The sequence below is a fragment of the Palaemon carinicauda genome, chromosome 42 (assembly GCF_036898095.1).
Source record: "Palaemon carinicauda isolate YSFRI2023 chromosome 42, ASM3689809v2, whole genome shotgun sequence".
Lineage (NCBI taxonomy): Eukaryota > Metazoa > Arthropoda > Malacostraca > Decapoda > Palaemonidae > Palaemon > Palaemon carinicauda.
This window is the reverse complement of record NC_090766.1, coordinates 40,106,567-40,114,066: the sequence shown is the minus strand read 5'-3', so window position 1 is coordinate 40,114,066 and position 7,500 is coordinate 40,106,567.

Sequence of the window (7,500 nt, the reverse complement as noted above, 5' to 3'; positions counted from 1 at the left end):
GCCTCAAATGGGAGGAAGTTTAACTGAAAGATACTATGTAATCAAAAGTAATTATTACACTTACGTTTGCTAGTGTCTATATATATGTATATAAATGTTTGTATATATATATATATATATATATATATATATATATATATATATATATATATATATATATATATATATATATGTATATTTATATATATTTATATATATGTAAATAATATATATATATATATATATATATATATATATATATATATATATATATATATATACATATATATATATATATATATATATATATATATATATATATATATATATATGTGTCTGTGTGTGTGTGTGTGTGTATACACATCATGTATTTATGTATATAGATATTTATATATATATATATATATATATATATATATATATCTATATATATATATATATATATATCGATAGATAGATAGATAGATATTATATATATATATATATATATATATATATATATATATACACATATGTATGTACGTATATATATACATAGGTATGTATATGTTGCATTCAATGATTAGACATGGCGTACTTGTATTTCAGCTATCGAAATAAGGGTTATGGGTGTTATTTGAAGGCCAACATAATTTCCACACTTTCGAATACATTAACATGACCACCCGGCCTTGTGTTATTATTCACAAATAAACTCCTAAAATAACACAGCAATATTGTATGTCTGCTATTAAATTACATTAGGATGTTAAAGGTCGTGTGCTGAAATATCATGCTTATTAAATATTTCATTTATGAAGTATTTGTATTAAATGGCTTTTGCCTGCCATTGATTGCATAGTAGAAATAACAATAGTTTAATTGAAAAAAAAAAAATATTTCAAAATCTTAAAATCATATAAATATCAATATTTCAATTTAAAAAATTGGGAAATTTCAAAATCATTGTAGAAATAACAGTTTAATTAAAAAAAAGACATAGTAGAAATGTCAACATTTCAATTGGAAAAATTGAAAAATCTTAAAATAATTGTAGGATAACATTTCAATTAGGAAAAAAGTCAAAGTCTTATAATCAAAGTAAAAATATTAACATTTTAATTGAGAAAAAATTCAGAATCTTGAAATAATTGTAGAATAACATTTCAGTTAGGAAAAAATTTAAAATCATAAAATCATAGAAATATCAGCATTTCAATTAAAAAAAAGAAAAAATATTCAAAATATTAATATCCTTATCAAAAATTAAAATAACAAATAGATTCATTTTGAATCATAATCCATCACTATTTCTTAAGAACCATTACACCACTCCCCAATTAAGACACTTGATCAAACAAAAGAACACAGATTGTAGCTTCATGAGTTAAACCTTTTAAAGTTTATGTTTCTTTTTTTTATCTCAATTGAAAATCCTTTGAAGTCATAAGCATGGAAGTATTGTGTTAGGATTTCTCTTCAGGTAGAATAAACATACGAGAAATTCTGTTGTACTTCAAAGAGTAACTTCAAAAGATCCTTTGCCGTTCATATTGAGCATAAATAAAAGGTCTGTCTGGCTGATTGTGCTTAGACAAGTGATAAAAACGAAATTGTTTACATAACACAAATAGCATGATGTGGTTAAATAGTATTGTCACTGTCATACAAACTTCTTGGACTAGGGTTCGATTCCCAGCCGGTTAGATGCTATTTTCTTTGAATGGTTTCACCTGGGCTCTGATCGCAAGGTCAGTTAGACAATCCAGAAATTGATACATTATAATATATGAGTTATTTGAATATGAAAAAACACGTCTAAATGTGCAAACTATATCATTAATCGAATGCCAAGTCACAAACATACCAATTAGCTACGATGCTGAAGTACAAAAATCCTGAATTGGACAGGTATATGTGCAGAAGAATTGCCATTGACTTTTATCTTTCCTCGTGGCTGAGTGGTATTGTCACTGTCATACAAGCATCCTGGACTAGCGTTCGAGTTCCCGCTGGTCAGATGCTATTGTGTTTGAGTGGTTTCGCCCGGGGCTGTGATCCCGAGGTCAGTAAGAGAATCCAGACATTAATATATTAAAATATATGGCTTATTTGAATATATATATATATATATATATATATATATATATATATATATATATATATATATATATATATATAATATATATATTTATATAGTCATTGTTTGTGAACAGCTTCCTGAAGACAATTTTAATCGCAGGGTAATAAAGCTTGCAGGGACTAACTGTTATGTAAAAAGCTGGAAATGGTAAAATTTTGGAAGGTCAAAGTCAAAGATCAAGGTCACGGTCAAGTAAAATGTCCAGTTCACGTAATCAGTTATAAGTCCGGACATCATTGTCACCGAGACTTCAAACTTGGTTCATATTTGAGTGTATGAAAATCCACGTCAATCAATACATATTAAGGTCAAATGTCAAAGGTCAAGGTCGAGAAATAGTTCGATGCGGGGGAGGTCTGCGCTCTACCGAGTGTCCCTCTAGGTTTACAATGTATTACCCACAACAAAGTCAAATTTATTGAATGATATACCTAAGTTAATTGAGAACTGAAATGATTCAAAACAAATCCAATTAGATGAAGATAATCTATTTCACTTAATACCTCTCTCTCTCTCTCTCTCTCTCTGTCTCTCTCTCTGTCTGTCTGTCTGTCTCTCTCTCGTCTCTCTCTCTCTCTCTCTCTCTCTCTCTCTCTCTCTCTCTCTCTCTCTCTCTCCAATTACAAAGCATTGCAATATAATGACCTTTCAGATAGTATCTCTCTCTCTCTCTCTCTCTCTCTCTCTCTCTCTCTCTCTCTCTCTCTCTCTCTCTCTCCAATTACGAAGCATTGCAATATAATGACCTTTCAGATAGTATCTCTCTCTCTCTCTCTCTCTCTCTCTCTCTCTCTCTCTCTCTCTCTCTCTCTCTCTCTCTCTCTCTCCAATTACAAAGCATTGCAATATAATGACCTTTCAGATAGTCTCTCTCTCTCTCTCCCTCTCTCTCTCTCTCTCTCTCTCTCTCTCTCTCTCTCCAGGTATGAAATAGCCATATATTTCCTCCTAAACCCTTTTAGCATAATCCTTTTCTCTTGCCTCAGTGTTGTCGTTCACCTAAAGAGTATTGGCGTGACAAAATATTTGTAAGATCTATCTATCTATATACCAAGGCACTTCCCCCAATTTTGGTGGGTAGCCGACACCAACAATGAAACAAAACAAAAAGGGGACCTCTACTCTCTATGTTCCTTCAGCCTAATCAGGGACTCAACCGAGTTCAGCTGGTACTGCTAGGGTGCCACAGCCCAACCTCCCACATTTCCACCACAGATGAAGCTTCATAATGCTGACTCCCCTACTGCTGCTACCTCCGCGGTCATCTAAGGCCCCGGAGGAAGCAGCAGGGCCTACTGGAACTGCGTCACAATCGCTCGCCATTCATTCCTATTTCTAGCACGCTCTCTTGCCTCTCTCACATCTATCCTCCTATCACCCAGAGCTTTCTTCACACCATCCATCCACCCAAACCTCGGCCTTCCTCTTGTACTTCTCCCCTCAACTCTTGCATTCATCACCTTCTTTAGCAGACAACCATTTTCCATTCTCTCAACATGGCCAAACCACCTCAACACATTCATATCCACTCTAGCCGCTAACTCATTTCTTACACCCGTTCTCTCCCTCACCACTTCGTTCCTAACCCTATCTACTCGAGATACACCAGCCATACTCCTCAGACACTTCATCTCAAACACATTCAATTTCTGTCTCTCCATCACTTTCATTCCCCACGACTCCGATCCATACATCACAGTTGGTACAATCATTTTCTCATATAGAACTCTCTTTACATTCATGCCCAACCCTCTATTTTTTACTACTCCCTTAACTGCCCCCAAAACTTTGCAACCTTCATTCACTCTCTGACGTACATCTGCTTCCACTCCACCATTTGCTGCAACAATAGACCCCAAGTACTTAAACTGATCCACCTCCTCAAGTAACTCTCCATTCAACATGACATTCAACCTTGCACCACCTTCCCTTCTCGTACATCTCATAACCTTACTCTTACCCACATTAACTCTCAACTTCCTTCTCTCACACACCCTTCCAAATTCTGTCACTAGTCGGTCAAGCTTCTCTTCTGTGTCTGCTACCAGTACAGTATCATCCGCAAACAACAACTGATTTACCTCCCATTCATGGTCATTCTCGCCTACCAGTTTTAATCCTCTTCCAAGCACTCGAGCATTCACCTCTCTCACCACTCCATCAACATACAAGTTAAACAACCACGGCGACATCACACATCCCTGTCTCAGCCCCACTCTCACCAGAAACCAATCACTCACTTCATTTCCTATTCTAACACATGCTTTACTACCTTTGTATAAACTTTTCACTGCTTGCAACAACCTTCCACCAACTCCATATAACCTCATCATATCCCACATTGCTTCCCTATCAACTCTATCATATGCTTTCTCCAGATCCATAAACGCAACATACACCTCCTTACCTTTTGCTAAATATTTCTCGCATATCTGCCTAACTGTGAAAATCTGATTCATACAACCCCTACCTCTTCTAAAACCACCCTGTACTTCCAAGATTGCATTCTCTGTTTTATCCTTAATCCTATTAATCAGTACTCTACCATACACTTTTCCAACTACACTCAACAAACTAATACCTCTTGAATTACAACACTCATGCACATCTCCCTTACCCTTATATAGTGGTACAATACATGCACAAACCCAATCTACTGGTACCATTGACAACACAAAACACATATTAAACAATCTCACCAACCATTCAAGTACAGTCACACCCCCTTCCTTCAACATCTCAGCTTTCACACCGTCCATACCAGATGCTTTTCCTACTCTCGTTTCATCTAGTGCTCTCCTCACTTCCTCTATTGTTATCTCTCTCTCATTCTCATCTCCCATCACTGGCACCTCAACACCTGGAACAGCAGTTATATTTGCCTCCCTATTATCCTCAACATTCAGCAAGCTTTCAAAATATTCCGCCCACCTTCTCCTTGCCTCCTCTCCTTTTAACAACCTTCCATTTCCATCTTTCACTGTCTCTTCAATTCTTGCGCCAGCCTTCCTTACTCTCTTCACTTCTTTCCAAAACTTCTTCTTATTCTCTTCATATGACTGACCCAATCCCTGACCCCACCTCAGGTCAGCTGCCCTCCTTTGCTCACGTACCTTGCGCTTTACTTCCACCTTTTTCTCTCTATATTTTTCATACTTCTCTATACTATTACTCTGCAGCCATTCTTCAAAGCCCTCTTTTTCTCTTCCACTTTCACCTTCACTCCTTCATTCCACCATTTCACTGCCCTTCCTCATGCTGCCTCCAACAACCTTCTTGCCACATACATCACTTGCAATCCCAACAAAATTTTCTTTTACTAACTTCCATTCCTCCTCTAAATTACCAGTTTCTCTTACTCTCACCTCATCATATGCCATTTTCAACCTTTCCTGATATTTACTTTTTACCCCCGGTTTTATTAGCTCTTCAATCCTCACTACCTCCCTTTTACATCCACCTACTCTATTCCCCCACTCTTTTGCTACAACTAATTTTCCTTCCACCAAAAAATGATCAGACATACCGTTAGCCATACCCCTAAACACGTGCACGTCTTTCAATCTTCCAAACATTCTTCTAGTTACCAACACATAATCCATTAATGCCCTTTCTACTACTCTTCCATTTGCCACTCTTACCCATGTATACTTATTCTTATCTTTCTTTTTAAAGAAGCTAGCACCTATTACCATCTCTTGTTCAACACACATGTCTACCAGTCTCTCACCACTCTCATTTTCACCTGGTACGCCATACTTACCAATGACACCTTCTACCTCTCCAGCGCCCACTCTAGCATTTAAGTCACCCATAACAACTACATAATTCCTTCTACCCAGTCCTTCTACACACCTAGTTAAATCATTCCAGAACTCATTCCGATCTTCTTCACTTTTCTCACTACCTGGCCCATACGCACTGACAAACGCCCAACATTCCCTACCCAACCTAACCCTTACCCACATTAACCTAGATGATATCTCCTTCCATTCCACTACTTTACCTGTCATCCATTCACTCAGCAATAACGCCACACCCTCTCTCGTAAGATATATGAAATATACAGGGTCGTCCAAAAGTAAGTGGGCAGTATGTGGAATAGGTTTATGCATCGGCTTCTGTATTTTGGTTCACAGTAAAATTTAAGGGCTTTCGTATTATTACTCACAATAAAATTTGATTGTCGATGCAATAATTGTGCTAATAAAAATAATTGCATGTATATGTAATCTTAAAATAAACGTAATTATTCACTGTCCACCTACTTTTGAACCACCCTTGGTTTAAAAATACATTTATTACCGAAACAAAAATAGAATAATTATTTTGTTTTTTAGTCTTTTGTTTATCAATTCTTATACGTTAAATATTCAATATTCTTAACAAGTGTTTTTTTTTTTCCTCCTGGAAATTACTTACGACATTACATTAATAAAAAGTATTCACTTTTCATGTTTGCTTACTTGCTCATTAATTATAATTAGCAGTTTATTCATGCTGTAAACTCAACGGGCAATTTCACCTGATCTAATTTTTCCACTTTCTTTTTAAAAATCAGGCATTTTCTCTCATAACCACCTTAATGTATTATTGGACTTTTGATATATTTGATGGTAATAAAAACAAACAACAAATGCAGACATTTTTAGTCCACTGCAGGAAAAAGGCCTTAGACATGCCTGTAGTCAACTATACAAACAAACAAACACACAAACAGGGGCTAAAACATTAACATCCTTCCAATTTCGTTTATGGAGCTAAAATAATTGTTAGAGGAACATTCTTCAGTATTGTAATGCTTAAGTCATCTTTATTTTTTTTTTTTTACGAATGAATAACCCTTGGCCAATTGTCATTACGATCTATTTCAAAGGATTAAATCTTTGATAAATTCTTTTCTGATAAAATATAATCTTTTTTAACCAGCTGTGAAATCAGATTCGTATTTACTGTAGGTTTTATTCCCAAGAAATAAAAACACGCAATGACCATCCCTTGACTAGAAGCATATGCTTTTGCCAAGTATTATTTCCTCTTTAAAAGCAATGGTAAATGAACTCGAAACGCCAGAATAAGCCATTGTTTTTGAGGCAATAGCTATTTATTACTTTGTAGAAATGTTCTACCCTTTCATTCAGATATGTTGAATACTTTCATTCAGAAAGTTGAACCCTTTCATTAAAAAATGTTGAACTGTCTCATTCAGGATTGTTGAATCCTTTCATTCAGAAATTTTGAATCCTTTCATTCAGAAATGCTGAACATTTTCATTCAGAAATTTTGAATCCTTTCATTCAGAAATGTTGAACATTTTCATTCAGAAATGTTCAACCCTTTCATTCAGAAATTTTGAACCCTTTCATTTAGAAATGTTGAAGCCTTTCATTGAAAAATTT